The sequence below is a fragment of the Pleuronectes platessa genome, chromosome 5 (assembly GCF_947347685.1).
Source record: "Pleuronectes platessa chromosome 5, fPlePla1.1, whole genome shotgun sequence".
Classification (NCBI taxonomy): Eukaryota; Metazoa; Chordata; class Actinopteri; order Pleuronectiformes; family Pleuronectidae; genus Pleuronectes; species Pleuronectes platessa.
In genome coordinates, this window is record NC_070630.1 from 3714263 (window position 1) to 3734819 (window position 20557).

General features: G+C 41.5%; 2 long non-coding RNA genes across 3 annotated transcripts; one reads left to right on the forward strand and one right to left on the reverse strand.

Moving 5' to 3' along the window:
• Window positions 1-12873: 12873 nt before the first annotated feature.
• Window positions 12874-15673, forward strand: LOC128440351 (uncharacterized). Its single transcript, XR_008338519.1, has 6 exons — window positions 12874-12979; window positions 13388-13570; window positions 14190-14276; window positions 14404-14468; window positions 15037-15184; window positions 15415-15673. It is a non-coding gene; the product is annotated as an uncharacterized LOC128440351 (long non-coding RNA).
• A 1471-nt stretch (window positions 15674-17144) lies between these two features.
• LOC128440313 (uncharacterized) lies at window positions 17145-19905 on the reverse strand. Of its 2 annotated transcripts, XR_008338509.1 has the most exons (6): window positions 19794-19905; window positions 19203-19385; window positions 18497-18583; window positions 18305-18369; window positions 17589-17736; window positions 17145-17358 (listed from the first exon to the last, which is right to left on the reverse strand). It is a non-coding gene; the product is annotated as an uncharacterized LOC128440313 (long non-coding RNA). The 2 variants fall into 2 exon arrangements; XR_008338510.1 differs by lacking the exon at window positions 18305-18369 and having other exon boundaries at window positions 17147-17358.
• Window positions 19906-20557: the final 652 nt, after the last annotated feature.

Below are 20557 nucleotides of genomic sequence, written 5' to 3' on the forward strand. Positions count from 1 at the left end.
AATTTCTATTCTTAATATAGTTTTGTAATCCTTAACATTTCTTTCTTTCCTGTCGGTTTTTTATAACCATTTTATTTCTTTTTTTTAATTTCCTTTTATTTTAAATGTAATATCAACATGTTCCCTTATATAAATTACATTTCAAGATGTTTTTATATCAATCTATATTGTATGTAATGCACTTTGAGCTTCATTTTTTGTATGTGCTATTAATATATTGCTTTTATTACTTTTATTCAATACAACAGGTAGAAGCAATAAACACAACTGATTTATTTAAATTACCATGATTTCCTTATAATTTGTCATCAGGGTTGATCAATTTATTCTTATTGACTCTAAAATCAAGTTCCACTCCGGATGCCAAAAAAAGCCACGTTAATTCGATTAAAGACAGAAACAAATGCGACAGATTAAATCAACTTCTCCATTTTCTCCTTCATCATAGTTGCGTATTCATATGTTTTATTTCAAATCGCAGGAACACAGTTGTTAACCTTTCTTAACCAAAACTATTTCAGCTCAAAATGCTCCTCTTCTTTTTTTAAACATCAAATATTAACTATTCTTTCGCGTTGTTTCCTCACTGCAGGAATATTTTAACAAACAAAGAATTCCTCTGGAACAAGCACAGCTTTATGCAGCTCACAGGTAATTTTATTTAACCGTAGCGCAGAGTGATGACAATTACTGCACAATGCAAGCTGATTTATATTACCCCTTATTTCCTACACAATTAACCTTGGGCTAATGCTAATTTAAACCTTCAGTGCCCACAAGATACTTCCTGGAAATTATGGGTAAACAGAGGAGAGCCAGGAGCGTAAAACTGTAAAGATCCGACACACAAGAAATATGCAGATGCACTTTTTCAAAGCCCCCGAGTAAAGAATGCTTTGTATCATGCAACTCAGGCATAGTGAATGAATTATAATATAATAATAACACAACTAATAATAATAATATGTAAATCTCCTGTCCATCATGACATGGACAACACAGATCGGTTCTGGTCTTCACCAGGAAACAGAAACACTCTAAACACTGTGACTTATAACAGCTTTGACTGATGGAACTGTAAGAAAGAATACAATTCAATCTGCTTCATTGGTTTTCCACATTTGAAGTTATCCCATGAATCATGAATCAAGTTGTCTAACAACTAATAATCACACACGTCGGTGAGCCATTGGTTGTCGTGTGAATACAGGCACTGAATAGTTTATTATATTTGTATATATATATTATTCACCAGGAACTGTTCAACTGACGATAGAAAGATATGATATATTTGTGACTGAATGTGATTTGGTGGTGTCTTTCCATGTGGAGTTTGCATGTTCTATGCATGTGTTGGTTTTCTCCTCCCACAGTACAAAGACGTGCAGATTGGATTAAATTCATTAGTGTAAATATTTTTATTCAGGAGGAACCGGTGGATTTCCGAGGTGACTGTCAGAGACAAGGTCGAGAAGGTCAAACTGTTTTAGACAGTTGAAAAAATACAGAATAACACCTGTCCTCACCTTGAACCGTCTTTTTCTGTGAGAGCTGTGCATCTACATCTCTGTATTTACGCTTGGTCTCCGGTGTATTTAAGTGAATCATGTCTCTCATTGTAATCCTAGTCATTTTACTGGATCTATAAGTACAGTGTAAAGTTATAGCAATTGCCCGTAGGGAAGGAGGGTATGTTTATGCCCCTGTCGTTTCAGGATTACACAGAAAACTACTCAATGCATATCCAGTAAAACTTGTTGGAAGGATGGGACGTGGGCCAAGGTGTTTTTTCATCCCCTTCTTCAACGATGCTAGATGTGATTTTCCCTGAGAATAATTCAGGCATGTTTAGGAGCCTGATTTCTATGCGTAGGTGAAATCTGGTGCAGCTTGATGAAAGGGGGCTAGAGTTGGGTTTTTAAGGTAAAGCCTCATCCTGCTGCACGTCAGGTGACCTGTACTGTCGAACCTTCTCAGGTGGTTAGAGGTATTTTACCCTCACATTCTGCACGGGTCACATGATTTCTCACGTCGACGTCCTGGGGCTCACCACATTTTGGGCGGGCAAGCCGGAACAAGGGGAATAGCTGCTGCATGCTGAGCTAATATACACTTCCTTGTGCCAAGTAGTGTAAATCACAGGGGTAATCATTAAGATGGTTTAAGTAGTTCACCGTGTACGCTGTGATTAGGCTCGGAACAAACCGTGCGGCGGGCGGATTAACGCGGTCCAGCAGTGTTTTTAGATCAGGCGGGGGCGAGAGACACAAAGCGAGAGAGAGAGTGAGAGCAACCTGCGATTCGAGGCTTTGATCATCAGTGATGGCGAGTGTAATGATTTATTGCACCCACAAACCCTTTGAAGCCCCCCCCCCCCCTCCCCCTGCTGAAGCCACGGGGGCCGGGCGGTTCCCCCGAGCTTCACTTTTTTATTTATTCATGTCTCTGGATCCACACGAGATGATACTCATCCTTCATTAGAGCTGGATCGACGCACAGAGAAGTATTTTAGGAGGATCTGCAGAATCAGGAAGTCGACTCAGACACTGTGCAGGCAAAAGAAAAAGATCGATGACCAAAAGTTAAGTTTGAGATACCAAAAATGTACAAATCAATCAGATTTTACTTGTATGGCCTATATATTTACAAATTATTATTTATCTCATAGAGCTTCCCAAAGTGTGAAATACTCTGTTGTTAACGCTCAACAAGAGTAAAACTAAACAACAAACCAAACAATCCTATTGAAAGGGGAAATACTTTGATATGAAACTAGTTTAACAACAACTCCACGTTCAATATTATGATAAAAGGAAATAAGGTCACGTTAATGCCACTGAGCACATCTGAATCACATCACAGCATCATTAGCCAATTGGCTTTCATTAATAACACTTATTAAATTACATTAACGCTGAATCCATTGAAAGGTTCCGGGGGCCGGCTCTTCAAATGTTCAGCACACACATTAACTCTGGTCGACAATTTACACAACCTTCCCCATCACGTGATGTGATAGGTTCGCTCCTGGGGGGGGGGGGGGGGGCGTAACAGCCACAGGTTTAGTATGTGTTGATTCTCTTCTGTGTGGATTCTTTAATGCAGCTGTGGGTTGGAAATGGATCTGCTTCGATACTCTGGAAAGTGAAAGTACAGACTGTACCTCTTTGAACACGTAGTATCAAAGTATCAATACCTTTGAAAACCCTAGTGAGAGACTAGGGTTCACTTTCACCCTGAGTGTGCTGTTAAGCTCAGACGCAGTGAGATTAAAAAGAGGTTTCTGAGTTTGAGGAATCGACTTCAGACTACAGAGAGCCTGAAGACGGTCCAGCAGAATTGTTCGGACATGTCAGAAATCTAATTTGAAGCCAGTCGGGAGCATGTGGTTCTCCTCGCTCCTCCCTGACACGCAGCGAGATGGAAGAGGAAGCTGGTATCTCAGGAACAGGGTTGAAAACAACGGACATTTGTAGGACCCAGTTTTTCTTCCACACAATCACTGAATCTGTAATGATCTGGCACTTTAGTCTATATGTTTAAGCTTAATTGTAAAAGTGTTTTCTGTTTTAGTTAATCTCTGATGTGTAGTGTGTGTTCGAGTTGTTTTCATGTTTGCACACTCTGTTTCTGTTTCCTGTTTTATTTTGTAGTCTCTGTTCCTTGTGTGTTATTTCTGTCTTCACTTCCTGTCTGTGATTGTCTGCCCCACAGTCCTCATGTGTTCAATTGCCCCTGCCTTCCCTGTGTATATATAAGCCTCTGTCCTTCCCTTTGTCCTCTTCGCATTGTTTTTCCACTCCTTTAGTGTTTATGTTTTGTGTTGTTGTCTAGTTAAGACTCTTTTTTATATTAAATACTATTTTTGTTAAATACCTCTGCTCCTGGGTCCCACTGCTTCCACTAAACCTGACAGAATCCCCTTTGGGGTTTTACCTTGCTGTTCCATAAGAGCTCCCAATTTTGACAACATGGCTTAATGTTGATTTGTTGTACACCTAAGAAACACACATTGACTGTTGCTCCTGACTCACACGCTCCTTCCACCATCAGCTGACACACAACAAGCCAGACACAACTGAGAGAGCGCTAACGACAAGGATCAGCTCTCAGGAGGAGAACACCGCTCTGCTCACCTCACGCTCATCACAGCCGATAGATAGCACTGCAATCTCTAATTGGCACATTTCATGAAACAGGGCAACGCGACGCACTCGGGATGGATGTGATAATATTAGTGTGAAGTGATGCTTAGTGTTTCTGTTTCAGAAGCATGGAGTGTGCCTCTTGCAGCCTCTCTCACTCTGCATGGTGGATGTGGTGGGAGATGAGTCATTAAGGGAAAGTGGCACCATTAGAATCTGCATCTTGGAGAAATGTCTCGCTCCCTGAGTGACACGTTACACAACATCTGTGTGTGTGTTCCTCATGCAAACGTGGATCTAAGGTGTAGTTTAGTTCTTTGGATTTATTTGATCTCCTTTCCCTTTTTTCCCAGAATGAGGTGAAAATGGGCAACGTTTGATATATGTAAATATATATAACTTGTTATCATTGGGAATCTAACGGCCGGGATTGAATGCAGGACGTGTTACAAACATAGAGTGTATATAAAGATGGATGACGCGTCTCCACCTCCTCACACTATATGAGCGCTGCCATCTGCCGCCGCATCAGGGTCCAACTGATTCATGCACTCGATCTGTATCAAGAATCGGCCTCAGCTGCCAATCAGGATGTTTCAACCTGTTTCTATCGCATTGAACAACGAATCAAAACAAAATACAACAAGAATTGAACACTTGAACACACTAGTTTGATAATAGTTACCTGAAATTACAGACACCATCTTTTGGGAAGAATTTATTTAACATTTTATTGGTCCATGTGCCATCCACTAACATGGAGGAGGCCGGGTTTATGAGCTGTACTGCTGCCAGTCATCAGAAGGGTTTTAAGAAATCTTGGCTTCTTCTTTGGGGAGCCATTTTTATATATATGTATATATATAGTGTGTATTTGTATTTGTGTGAATGTATAACGGTGATTTATGTTACATATAGTTTTTCCGTGTTGAGGAAATCCTTTTTTTAAATGAGCCGATTCATGTGTCGGGTTTAATCCCACAAACAAGTTGTAAAGAATATACTGTTATCGAGAATTGACAAACCGAGTGTCCCAGTGAGATCAGAGCATCACGTCCACAAAGAGCAGCTCCCTTCATTACTAGAGCATTCAAACAGGTTGAAACAAACATCTGGAGCTCCTCTGTTCTCGCTCTGCTCAGACGTTTGCTCTGTCACAGCTGTGAGGAGGCTCCTTCTCCACCAGGACTCCAGTCTGGACTTCCCTGTTCAGATATTTACCTTTTCATGTCAAACTTGGGCAGCACTATTAAAATAAATGAAGTTATGTTAAAGTACTATGAGAAGCTGTGAGGGCTGTTTCACCATGAACCTGATTTCGATCTGATTTATTTACTGGGTTCCCTTTCTGCAGTAAACACGGGAGCTTTGCATCAACATGTTAAAGCTGCTCCGCTCTGCTCAAGCACCCGAGCATTGTCTAAACGCTGGGCTCTGTCCTTTGTGAGTCTCCACTGCAGTGTTTGTGCATTGTGCATTCAGCGAGCACAAAGCGCAGCAGGCAAAACACATGAGGCTGGAAATAAAGGGGACCTGAGAAACTGTGAGCGGGCTACAGTATGGGAAACGCTTCAAGAAATCTTATTTGTGCTTTTCATGCCCTGTAAGCCTCTTGTCTCTAATCTGTCCCACTCCATGTGTAGGTGTGTATGGGTGTGAAATACGCTTTTCCCTCCGTGGCAAGGATTCCACATTGTTCTTGCCAACAGGAAGGAGAAAAACGTTTGGCAAGATTTGGCCCCGATTTTTTTCGAGACCTGAAGCACCTACAAAGCGTATTCACGGGGGGGGGGATAAAGAGCAGTGTCGCTGTGAGCGCTCACTGGCTTTGTGTGCACCGTGACATCACCATTTTGTGGTTGTGAGCAATTATGTCTGTCACAAAACAGACGGTGGGATGTGTCGTGACCCTCAGACGATCCTGGCGTCTCCGGGTGTGTGTGTGTGTGTGTGGGGGGGGGGGGGGGGGGGGGGGGTTGCCTTCCGGGGTCCAGACGGGAAAAAACACATCATCTTGTGTTTTTCATTTCAACGAATTAAACGTATATTTTTTATCCCAGATGCTGAATATCACATTGTGTATTTTCGTGACCCACACGCGACAGAACCTCCTCAGCCACGTCCAGTGGAACTGGGAGATCTCACAGCTGGTTCCACTGGGATGATGAAACCACAGTGAAACAGCGATAACATGTGAGGTGTCCTCAGAGATTCATATTTTAGAGCTTTGAATTATAAATAGCCTGATATTTATAGTTAACAGGTTGTAACTCGGGATTACTTTTGGAAAAAGGCGCTGATTAAGCAATAATACGTCTTTCTTCTTTTCATTCAATGCCAGAATTAAAGCCGACTGAATGTGTGAGTGTGTGTGTCAACATTTATACAAGAGACCAACACCCCCACATTCAATATTTGTAGTCACGTTGCACCACTTTGTGTTGTGTCTTTTGTTGTGGACTCATGGACATTTGGGTTGTCTTTTTGTCGGTCTCGGATGCTTTTTTGTGTAACTCTGTAGTCGGTTTGTCCCTGTTCTAGCCCCTGTAACACTTTGTGGATGTGTTGTGTCTATCAATCAATCAATCAAATTTTATTTGTATAGCCCATATTCACAAATTACAATTCATCTCATAGGGCTTTAACAGGGTGTGGCATCCTCTGTCCTTAACCCCCAGCAAGAGTAAGGAAAAACTACTAAAAACCCTTTTAACAGGGTAAAAATATGTAGAAACCTCAGAGAGAGCCACATGTGAGGGATCCCTCTCCCAGGACGGACAGAAGTGCAATAGATGCCACGTGCAGGAGAACATCATCAATAATCAAAGTCTCTAGCAGCATTTGATGAGGGTAGACATCCCGAAGGACAACTCCAACATGACATGCCAAGCAGTCCCGCTGCAAGCACAGTCCATGGTCAGCAACCATCTAGACCACGATCCACCATCCAGACCAGACGCCACTCCAGTCCTCAGTCACCGTCCACCGCCGCCCACCAGGACCCATCACAAGCCACCACCGCGGTCCTGGTCCACCGCCCGTGCCCAATGCCAACGCGACACAGGGTCCGCCACCAGCACCACGATCAGCCCAGAATCCGCCACAATGGATCCACCACCGCGACCCCCGGTGTACGATCCACAAACCGCAATCCATGGTGCGGCCACAGAGGCCCTGGATCTGCGGGTGATAAAGCAAAGGGATTCCGGGGAAGGGGGATAGGGATGGAGAAGAGGAAGGAGAAGCTGGAAAGAGAAGCTCCGTGTGTCATGTGTCATAAAATAGAACAAGTAACGTTCTGGCGCACTAATTAGCTCTAACTATAAGCTTTATCAAAAAGGAAGGTTTTGAGTCTACTCTTAAATGAAAAGATGGTGTCTGCCTCCCGAACTGAAAGTGGTAGATTATTCCACAGCCGAGGGGCTTGATGGCTAAAAGCTCTGGCTCCTACTCTTTTTTTAGAGAATTTAGGGACGACAAGTAGGCTTGAATTCTGGGAGCGGAGTGCTCTAGCGGGTTTATAAGGTACTAACAGCTCTTTAAGGTAAAAAGGCGCCATATTATTAAGGGCCTTGAAGGTGAGGAGGAGAATTTTAAATTCTATTCTAGATTTAACTGGAAGCCAGTGTAGCGACGCTAATACTGGAGAAATGTGCTCTCTTCTCTTTGTTCTCATCAGGACACGTGCTGCGGCATTTTGGACAAGCTGTAGAGTCTTTAACGACTTACTGCTGGAGCCAGATAATAATGAATTACAATAGTCCAGTCTCGATGTAACAAAGGCGTGGACTAGTTTTTCTGCATCTTTTTGGGAAAGGACATGTCTAATTTTGGAAATATTACGTAAGTGGAAAAAAGCGGTTCTAGAAATTAGTTTTAAGTGAGAATTAAAGGATAAATCAGGATCAAAGATCACTCCCAAGTTCCTGACGGTTTCATTGGAAGCAAGGGCAATGTCGTCTAGCGCAGCTATATCATTAGATAATGCATCTCTAAGGTGTTTGGGGCCAAGTATTATAACCTCTGTTTTGTCTGAGTTTAATAAGAGTCTATGTGGTTGTGTGCATGTTTTTTCTGGCCATTTTGTGTTTCTGTGTGTCAGTGTCTTTATGGTTGTTTAGTGTCACTTTTTTGGTTCTTTGTGGTCTTTTTCATCGCTCTGTGGCTTTTGTGTGTCTCTTATTTCTTGTCTTGTGGCTCTGTTGCTGTTTTGTATCTAAACCTTTTACAGTCATTTTTGTATTTCTTTGAAGCTTGTCATCCTGTCATCTAATCATCTATTATCTTTTATGTGACTTTTTCATTTTCTTGTTAAAAACAATTTTTGTATCTCTGTTGTTTTGTGTATTAGTCACTTTGTGTGTTAGGTATCTTTTCGACTGGATGTCTCTGTTTGTTTCATTCTCTGTCTTTCTAGCTGTTGTGTGTCATCATTTTGTGTCCCTCTAGCACCTCTTTGTTGCAGCTTTGTGACATTATTTGTTCTTTACTCTTTATGCATGTTTTGCATCTTTATGATTAGGTTTGTGTCTCTTTGTGGTCGTTTTTTCTTTTCTTTGTCTGTTGTTGCCTTGTTGTGATTTTGTTTATTTTTATGACTCCACAATGTTGTTGTGTTGCTTTTACATCTCATTCTATAGCTGTTGTGTGTCGGCCATTTTGTGTTCATTACTCTTCATGGGTGTTTTGAATCTTTATTACAGGTTTGTGTCTCTTTGTGGTCGTTTTGCACGTCCCCAGGGCCCTTATTATTGTGCCCATCGGCCTGTCCAGCAATCCATTGGTATTGACGGCTTTATGTGAAGTTTTACAGTGTCAAATATCCTTCATCATGTTCCTCTCCTCCTCACCGACTTAACGACAGCCTACGCCTTCATAAGTTGTGAGATGAAAACTGGAATAAACTCTACAAAGTGCTCACCGAAGAAACAGTCCCCCGTTCAATTGCAAATCCATTTACACTGTCTCTCACGGTAATAAGTCTCAGTGTTCAGTGCCCGAACAAATGAGATTCACAGTGCTATATTAGATAATGATAAATGAAATCCATAGATCAAGTTAAGTCGCTGCTTCTGCCCGGGCACACCCGAGAAGAGGAATCTAATATTGTTTGTGGAATTAATGCTCCTTTGCCGGTAAATCTCAAGAACATTATTGAATGTTTGTTTTTCTGGTTTTTCTACTGCATCCATTTATTTCCAAGAGAGTGTGTGAAGCAATGGGAACGATGCAGATCCCCCCCCCCCCCCCTGCAGGCCAGTTTCAACAGACAAAAAACCAAACCTGATAAATGCACTGGGCTGATGAAAGGTGCTGATAGCAGGCTGCTGGTAAAATGCTTTTACCTGTTACCTGCAGCATCTCCTGGAATCTGATTGGCCGTCCCTGAAATGAGGCGTCACATTTGGACATTTTCAACACCAGTTGAATCCCAGCTCCATGATGGTGCAGAGGTTACACAACTGCACTTGTGACTTGGATAAGAAATGTACTTATAGTTATGTTATGTAAAATAAAAAATCTGCATTTATGAATTCCACTTATTCCCTTGAGTATCCCAGCAACTAACATGTCAATCAGCAACAATGCTGAAATGCCACTGGACCGACTCCTCGCTTCCTTGTTTGTAGACATTAGCTAAATGGATACACACATATGTAAATCTGAGCGAGGCAGGAGAAGGTTGTGTGTGCGCTGATGCATGTCAACACAAAGTCCCCGGTGTGTTGATGGAAGACGTAACAGATAGTGTGAATCCTGCCCACACACAGCGAGAGCAGGGATTTAATGATGGTAGAGACACAGTGCAGAGGAACATACATTAGTGGTTTGTGCTCGGGAGGTGTTCCACAAAGACACAAAGACAGATGCTCAGGTGTTTGACCTCGCTGCTACCGAGACGATGGTGTCGTCAGTCAAAGCTGCCAAGTATTCGTATGGCGTCCATCCATTTATTATAGATGTCCCTGATGCTTTGAGGGCCACCAAGGAGCTGGAGCCAATCCCAGCTGAGATGCTGTAAGCCCTGGACGCATCGCAGCACTGACGTATGGAGACTAACATCATCACAGACATCACAGAGGGAAAATGTGTTCTCCTATTAACTGGGAGGAAGTCGTAGAAAACCAGTAAAGACGGGAGAACATGTAAACTCCCCACAGAGAGGCCCCCAGGTTCAATCCAGCAGCTTCTTGTTCAAATCCTGTCTGTGGTGAAGTTTAGGACACTTGGTTAAAGTTAGACACGGATCTGGGGTTTTGGTTAAATGTAATTAAACATGTTTTATCCATCAGTCTGAATTTCTTCCAGAATGATCTTCCCTGGATCCGGTGACTCCATCTTGCACTTTTGAAAAAGTTGTATAACATTTACTTTGACATATTTGTTTGATCCATGTCCCAATTTAAACCAGTAACATGGAGGAGGCTGGGTTTTTATGAGCTATAGTGCAGCAGGTCACGAGGGGAAAGTAAGGCTGTGCATCATAACACAATCCAGCTCACATGTTGTTGTGTTGTATCAGGATGTAAAGTGACGTAGTAGCAACAGACTGAACAACACTGATGGAGATTTATGTCGAGAGAATAGAAGAACTCATTACTCGGCGTGTTTTCCAATCCGTGAACAACTGTAACCTTCGGCCCTCATCTGCCAGCGAGTGGATAGTTACACACAAAGTACACACACAAGTAGGTATACAACGCCAATGGCACTGAAGCCACTTTCCCATGCATCTGTGCTGCTGAATGCAAACATGTTATGAGTCTGTGCTTTACTTTAAATGGTGTTTGTCTATGTCCTGTTCCTCCGCAGCTCTTCACACTGGTTTTAAATTACTGGCCCCGACATGAAAGAAGAATGTCGTGCAAACAAAGAAATGTGAAAATATGATTAAAACACTCAAACATAATGTTTCTGCTGTTGCCTCTCAGGCTTCTCCACCATCTTATACAGAGTATTTAGAGTATATAAACCCTACTGGATGGGGTATGAGGTACACAATGATATCTTCCATCGATACGGACCCACAGAGTTTTCCTGTCTGTTTTCATCAGTGGCGTCGACATGACAGGCAACAGCAAATTTGGCAGCTTGACACACGCAGCAGCCGAGAGGGGGCTGGCTGCAAGGTTAATTGGCGATGGGAATAATTGGCCACTGGGCTCAATTTGTCTGATGGGAGGAATTGGAAACCAATCTCACTGTCTGTTTGGAAGCATTCCATGTAATTCCTCGATGGAGGCGTCTTTATCTGATGCTCTCTGCCGGAGCTGCGCTCTCTGATCACGCTCACTGGGAGCGGCTGTGTCTGTATCTGCCACAGATCTGCAAAACAGACAGGAAATTCTGACAGCAGCACTTCTGGTAAGTTGCTTTTTTGCCAATCAATATTCTTCAATGTTTAACTCGGCCCTCTCGGTGCACACGGCCAAATGAAATTAGATCCGTGCTCTCAAAGCCCCGGCCAGCTTGGAAAAAAATGGAGAAACTTGTGCTTAAAATGCATTAATGTGGATAATTCCCCGGATTAAAAGTCAGACTCATCAGCAGCTAATTCAATATAAAGTCCTCCATTAAAAAATCCAAATCAGAGTTTATATCGCTGATGTTTTTGTGGATTTCTCGGCTGGTGCCTGTTATAATAAACCTCTTCGGATCATTAATTTAACAGCGGTGAAATAAAAGTGCAGTAACACTCTGGTCTGTGAGGGTGTGTGTTCGATACAATATCCTCTCTGAACGATTGTGTGTTTTATTTATTTTCTGCAGCCCCTCTCACTTTTAGCTGCTTGCTAAGCACAGCCTCGTCTCCAGGGCACCATTCGTCTGCTGGTGGGTTGATGGCCATTTGTTTCCACAAGGGAAGGGGGGGGGGGGGGGGGGGGGTCGGTCAGCAGAACCAGCATCTGAAATTGATTTTTCCCTTCGACTACATGTAAATGAACTTGCCAATGTTTTTAAACTCAGGGAGGATGATGCAGATTTCATGGCGTATCGCTCTTGTTTTTAAATTCTGATTCTTCGCAGACGACCTCGTGTGATGACTCTGAGATCACGTAAAGAGAATATTCACCATTAGACTGAAATGCTGACATTTACTTTTTCTTCCAAATCACAACAGATACATCCAGTTTCAACCCAGTCTCATCAGAAAATGTTCAATGGTAACGTTGGTCCACTTGGACCGACGTTACCATCTCACAATCTGGCCTCTCAGATTGTGAGATGGTAACATTTAGTCCTCCCATTGTTTTGCATTGGCGTGTTCTCACGTCACGTGACTCTCAAGCTCCCGTCTGCGGAGAGGAAAACATGGCGGAGATTCCTTGTTTTTTCAGATAAAAATATAATTTTGTAACTTAGTTTGGGCATAAAAATACATTCTGACACCATTTCTAGCGAGAAATGTGGTCTTTGCTTCCACAGTCTTCAGCCAGTTCGTGCTTATGATAAATATTTTAATAGTTATCACGCATGTTTTTATCGTTGCTATGATGGTTGCCATGGCACCACGGGCGCAGCTTGGTGTTTAAATCACAGTCCCTGCGTAGTGTCCTTCAGTGATCGTGAATGTTATTCATGTTATATAATAGTAATATTTGAGGCTAGATTACATCTCTAATGAGAAGGATCATGCGAGTCTGTTTATACCGAGGCCGGCCCGAGTGCGCGACCGGCCCGAGTGGCGCGAGCCGAGCGGCCCGAGTGCGCGAGCGGACATGACGTGTGGCTGTCGTAAAAACCCTATTTGTAAACAACCAGCCCTTTAACTCGGGGCTGCGTCATAAACACGGCGCGCTTGGAAGACCACGATGTCATCTTCCTTCTGTCAGGTAAGTAGTTTATTGTTTTTAAAGATCGTTACGATCTAGGTTTACAGTCCGAGTGCGGAGAGAGTCCGTCAATCCACACTATGGACGCTGTTCATCAGCTAATACGCCATTGTTAGCCACATGCTTCAGCCCACGGTAGCCTGTGCTACCTGGGAGGTGAATACATGGTTGTTGAAAGCAGTTCAAGACGCTTAGCTCATCATTGAGGGACGCTACAATATAAATATAAACATGAATTTGATTTATGAATGCTTTAGATTAATAAGGAGTGTATTTGTCTACCATTACTCCACAATATCAGGTCAATTTGGTTTAATGTATAGTATGCACTATGACAATAATGTTTCCATGTTATGGAGTTGCGATTCATTTTATAAAACAATTGCTATGTTCTGTTTTTTAATCAAGGAGGATCCAAGTGAAGCTACAGGAGTTTCATTAACGTCAACAACTTGGACCAAACAGTTTGTTTTGCTTGATGAAGAGCAGGAAGGGCAGCCTGGAGAGAAAGAGAAGCCGGGTTGAGCCCACTACCATCATCCACGTACCACGAGGAAGATGAGGGAGAGAAATGATCCTACCATTAAAGAGGTACTTTTAAGTTACATACCAGAAAAAACATTTTATATAATTTGCCAAATATACATTTTTATTAAATCCCCAAAGTACACTTGCTGAAATACAAGTTAATATCACACTGAAAGAATTTTGATCAATCATGCTTCCCTGCTGTGATTGTTTAACTAGGAAAACAACTTTTTCCACAGGAAGGCAAGTAAATTTAAGGAATACATGTGCAAAGTTTTCCTCTGTTATGTATAATGATGACCCCCATCAAACATAATGTTAGCAATATTTACACCTTTTAATTTATACTGTTTATTTCTGTCTACATGTGTGAATTTGCCTTCATTAGTTTCAGAAAAGAGCGATGATGTATCGGTCAGTGGGCGGCAGCACGAGACTCCACAAACTAGTCTGTAAGCAAAGCAGACGAAGGCATCGAGGTTGCGGCCTGCCATCATTGTTATTTTGCTTAAGGGACTGAATATGTTTCATGTAGAAATATTAGCATTTCCCTTATATCTACCAAAACTGCTTGTTTCACAGACTGCAGTTTTGTTTTGATCCGATGTGGTGTGCAAATACAACCGTATCTGCAATGGGTTGTGGGGCATTAACATTTGTAACTCTAATTTTGTTTTGACAGACTGTGAAAAGAACGTTGAGAACATCACCACTCTACAGGAAGACACAGTCCAGTAATGGGTGTCAGAAGTTCAGTAGTGAACGACAGGTACTGTGGAAAAATATGTGTCATTGTTGTACAATGTCCTTTGACTCTGTTTAAACAAGGTCAACACAAAAAGGTTTGATTGTAAACTGATATCGGTATGAATTCATGTTATTCTCCTCGTCAAAAGAAACAAACAATCCAAATTACCTGCAGAAAGCCCTTGATGGACGCTTCAGCTGCATCGTCAGACTGGTGAGACAGCAAGATGCCAACTTTAATGCCAATTTATTTGTGTAACATTCTGTGACCAAATGTATAGATAACTTTTTGTAGATTGTAAAAATAGATAACCCATTTATTACAAAAAAACTACACTAGAATTATCGCACTGCGTTGTATGACTCCGCTAACCAGAGCAGTGTCCGTCTACATATTTCTACATATTTTCTCTCATATAAATGACACTGTATCTCTTGACAACTGAAACCATAAGATGAGGTCAGTGTGGCCTTGACCTTTTTACTTTAAGACAAATACAAAGTTAGACAATCCGAAAACATGCAGTTATGCCTCCGGCGACTCGCTATTGCAGAGGCATTAAAACCGTAGTGTAGTAGATTGGATTTTATTGGTGTTACATTGGACATCTTGTATGGGTACACCAAAAAATATATTTGGTTTCACATTCTAGATGGCAATAAGCAGAGTCATCAACTCAGGAAAAATATTTCTGTAGAAAAGAAAGCCTTGTATGTGTGTATGTATACATACACACAAACGCACAATTGAGACGTTTTTGTCTTTTATCATATATTCTCAGGCAGTACTGATGCATTTACTGAGAGGGGACGTGAGGGCCTACTCTGCGTGCTCAGAGTTCAAGCCCAGCAGGCTGCAGCGGGCCTGACATATTCTGGAACAGCAGCACAGTCTTTGGATGACTCCTCTGAAGATGAAAACATGGCGAGGTACTTCTCCACTGATGAAGAACTGTGAGGGCTGTGATTAGCTACACTCTCTTGCTACAATGCTACTCATGCTACTCCCTGGCAGCCTTAGGAAGGCATTAGCTTGCTGTGTGGTAGCTGTTAGCTTCAGCATTTTTAGTTTTTAGTGGCCTGTCTGACGTTTATGTTAAAAAAAAATCAGAGGGAACCATCTTCATAATTTAACACTATGGTTTGTTTGTGTCCTTCAGTTCTTCTCAAGAGAAGCAGTACAGGTGTGCCTCAGCTCCACGGTCCCTCCTGCAGCCTCCGCTCCTGATGCTAACCTCATGTCTCCATCACACCAAGCAGCAGACCTGGATTGACAGACCTTTCTCCAGAGCTGCCCCCTCCCTCTGAAACCCCCCTCTCCAAAACACTATTTGTGTAGTTTTTAAAGTATTTTTTGCATGAGAATTGTTGATCATAACATTTCCAGCAGATGCCTTAATATAATGTTTGTGCACAATAAATGACATTGATCATAACATAATGGTATTTCCTTGCACTTCTACACCATGATATTGTCAGATAAGATGCTGATTACATTAAAGCAGTGAATGCTCTGCTTTAAGCAACATAAACACACAATGATTCAATGGATCTGAAGTAGAATGGGCACATTACATTCTGTAGAGAATGCCTCAGTTATGGAAGTCAGAAAATAACTTTCTTTATCTGAGGTTCCAGCCATTTATAGTCACAGCAAAGCACACAGGTCTGGTTGTCTAAGTGGCGCCCATATCATTGTTTAAGATGTGTAACATCAAGTTTGTGTTTCAGTGCAAAATTAGTCATTAGTCAAGAGTTCACCATCTTGTTTACACTAAAATTAGGTGACCCAGATGTTTCACAATGCAATCTGATAAGGTCTTATGAGAAACATTCTTAACATTAAAGAAATCAACACAGAGGATAGCAATATCTGTTTGACTTTAATCAGTAGCTGGTAATCAGCGGCCTGACTTATTCAAACACATTAATACTACAATGAATAAGGCAGGGGTTTTCCATCAGAAATCATTTCTGGGACATTAATTTAAAAGATCTCCAGTATAAGCAAATGTATTCTAAAATTGGTTTATATCCAAGTGTGAGGCTGTCCTGGCACATGGAAATAAGATATATATATATTGTTTGTATTAGCTTTCCCTCAGTTTAGTACTTGCACTTCTTGAAAAGCTCTATATAAATAAGATGTATTAATGTTTATACATTGCCCTCTAGTATATGTTTTCCTAAAAGTCACTGTAGATACAGAAATAACAGTATGGTTCAGGTGACAGTAAGTGGAAGCTGAAGGTAATTTCCATGTGCTCAAGAGAAACATAACGTGACGATATAGTTGATTTCTGATAGAAGGCCCTGCCTCATTCATTGTAGTATTAATGTGTTTGAATAAGTCAGGCTGCCGATTACCAGCTACTGATTAAAGTCAAACAGATATTGCTATCCTCTGTGTTGATTTCTTTAATGTTAAGAATGTTTCTCATAAGACCTTATCAGATTGCATTGTGAAACATCTGGGTCACCTAATTTTAGTGTAAACAAGATGGTGAACTCTTGACTAATGACTAATTTTGCACTGAAACACAAACTTGATGTTACACATCTTAAACAATGATATGGGCGCCACTTAGACAACCAGACCTGTGTGCTTTGCTGTGACTATAAATGGCTGGAACCTCAGATAAAGAAAGTTATTTTCTGACTTCCATAACTGAGGCATTCTCTACAGAATGTAATGTGCCCATTCTACTTCAGATCCATTGAATCATTGTGTGTTTATGTTGCTTAAAGCAGAGCATTCACTGCTTTAATGTAATCAGCATCTTATCTGACAATATCATGGTGTAGAAGTGCAAGGAAATACCATTATGTTATGATCAATGTCATTTATTGTGCACAAACATTATATTAAGGCATCTGCTGGAAATGTTATGATCAACAATTCTCATGCAAAAAATACTTTAAAAACTACACAAATAGTGTTTTGGAGAGGGGGGTTTCAGAGGGAGGGGGCAGCTCTGGAGAAAGGTCTGTCAATCCAGGTCTGCTGCTTGGTGTGATGGAGACATGAGGATAGCATCAGGAGCGGAGGCTGCAGGAGGGACCGTGGAGCTGAGGCACACCTGTACTGCTTCTCTTGAGAAGAACTGAAGGACACAAACAAACCATAGTGTTAAATTATGAAGATGGTTCCCTCTGATTTTTTTTTAACATAAACGTCAGACAGGCCACTAAAAACTAAAAATGCTGAAGCTAACAGCTACCACACAGCAAGCTAATGCCTTCCTAAGGCTGCCAGGGAGTAGCATGAGTAGCATTGTAGCAAGAGAGTGTAGCTAATCACAGCCCTCACAGTTCTTCATCAGTGGAGAAGTACCTCGCCATGTTTTCATCTTCAGAGGAGTCATCCAAAGACTGTGCTGCTGTTCCAGAATATGTCAGGCCCGCTGCAGCCTGCTGGGCTTGAACTCTGAGCACGCAGAGTAGGCCCTCACGTCCCCTCTCAGTAAATGCATCAGTACTGCCTGAGAATATATGATAAAAGACAAAAACGTCTCAATTGTGCGTTTGTGTGTATGTATACATACACACATACAAGGCTTTCTTTTCTACAGAAATATTTTTCCTGAGTTGATGACTCTGCTTATTGCCATCTAGAATGTGAAACCAAATATATTTTTTGGTGTACCCATACAAGATGTCCAATGTAACACCAATAAAATCCAATCTACTACACTACGGTTTTAATGCCTCTGCAATAGCGAGTCGCCGGAGGCATAACTGCATGTTTTCGGATTGTCTAACTTTGTATTTGTCTTAAAGTAAAAAGGTCAAGGCCACACTGACCTCATCTTATGGTTTCAGTTGTCAAGAGATACAGTGTCATTTATATGAGAGAAAATATGTAGAAATATGTAGACGGACACTGCTCTGGTTAGCGGAGTCATACAACGCAGTGCGATAATTCTAGTGTAGTTTTTTTGTAATAAATGGGTTATCTATTTTTACAATCTACAAAAAGTTATCTATACATTTGGTCACAGAATGTTACACAAATAAATTGGCATTAAAGTTGGCATCTTGCTGTCTCACCAGTCTGACGATGCAGCTGAAGCGTCCATCAAGGGCTTTCTGCAGGTAATTTGGATTGTTTGTTTCTTTTGACGAGGAGAATAACATGAATTCATACCGATATCAGTTTACAATCAAACCTTTTTGTGTTGACCTTGTTTAAACAGAGTCAAAGGACATTGTACAACAATGACACATATTTTTCCACAGTACCTGTCGTTCACTACTGAACTTCTGACACCCATTACTGGACTGTGTCTTCCTGTAGAGTGGTGATGTTCTCAACGTTCTTTTCACAGTCTGTCAAAACAAAATTAGAGTTACAAATGTTAATGCCCCACAACCCATTGCAGATACGGTTGTATTTGCACACCACATCGGATCAAAACAAAACTGCAGTCTGTGAAACAAGCAGTTTTGGTAGATATAAGGGAAATGCTAATATTTCTACATGAAACATATTCAGTCCCTTAAGCAAAATAACAATGATGGCAGGCCGCAACCTCGATGCCTTCGTCTGCTTTGCTTACAGACTAGTTTGCGGAGTCTCGTGCTGCCGCCCACTGACCGATACATCATCGCTCTTTTCTGAAACTAATGAAGGCAAATTCACACATGTAGACAGAAATAAACAGTATAAATTAAAAGGTGTAAATATTGCTAACATTATGTTTGATGGGGGTCATCATTATACATAACAGAGGAAAACTTTGCACATGTATTCCTTAAATTTACTTGCCTTCCTGTGGAAAAAGTTGTTTTCCTAGTTAAACAATCACAGCAGGGAAGCATGATTGATCAAAATTCTTTCAGTGTGATATTAACTTGTATTTCAGCAAGTGTACTTTGGGGATTTAATAAAAATGTATATTTGGCAAATTATATAAAATGTTTTTTCTGGTATGTAACTTAAAAGTACCTCTTTAATGGTAGGATCATTTCTCTCCCTCATCTTCCTCGTGGTACGTGGATGATGGTAGTGGGCTCAACCCGGCTTCTCTTTCTCTCCAGGCTGCCCTTCCTGCTCTTCATCAAGCAAAACAAACTGTTCGGTCCAAGTTGTTGACGTTAATGAAACTCCTGTAGCTTCACTTGGATCCTCCTTGATTAAAAAACAGAACATAGCAATTGTTTTATAAAATGAATCGCAACTCCATAACATGGAAACATTATTGTCATAGTGCATACTATACATTAAACCAAATTGACCTGATATTGTGGAGTAAGGGTAGACAAATACACTCCTTATTAATCTAAAGCATTCATAAATCAAATTCATGTTTATATTTATATTGTAGCGTCCCTCAATGATGAGCTAAGCGTCTTGAACTGCTTTCAACAACCATGTATTCACCTCCCAGGTAGCACAGGCTACCGTGGGCTGAAGCATGTGGCTAACAATGGCGTATTAGCTGATGAACAGCGTCCATAGTGTGGATTGACGGACTCTCTCCGCACTCGGACTGTAAACCTAGATCGTAACGATCTTTAAAAACAATAAACTACTTACCTGACAGAAGGAAGATGACATCGTGGTCTTCCAAGCGCGCCGTGTTTATGACGCAGCCCCGAGTTAAAGGGCTGGTTGTTTACAAATAGGGTTTTTACGACAGCCACACGTCATGTCCGCTCGCGCACTCGGGCCGCTCGGCTCGCGCCACTCGGGCCGGTCGCGCACTCGGGCCGGCCTCGGTATAAACAGACTCGCATGATCCTTCTCATTAGAGATGTAATCTAGCCTCAAATATTACTATTATATAACATGAATAACATTCACGATCACTGAAGGACACTACGCAGGGACTGTGATTTAAACACCAAGCTGCGCCCGTGGTGCCATGGCAACCATCATAGCAACGATAAAAACATGCGTGATAACTATTAAAATATTTATCATAAGCACGAACTGGCTGAAGACTGTGGAAGCAAAGACCACATTTCTCGCTAGAAATGGTGTCAGAATGTATTTTTATGCCCAAACTAAGTTACAAAATTATATTTTTATCTGAAAAAACAAGGAATCTCCGCCATGTTTTCCTCTCCGCAGACGGGAGCTTGAGAGTCACGTGACGTGAGAACACGCCAATGCAAAACAATGGGAGGACTAAATGTTACCATCTCACAATCTGGCCTCTCAGATTGTGAGATGGTAACGTCGGTCCAAGTGGACCAACGTTGCCATTGAACATTTTCTGATGAGACTGGGTTGCCAGTTTGGCCTCTTTGAACTTTAATAAAAGTAAAGTAAAGTAGAAATTAGGCCTCATCAGTCTT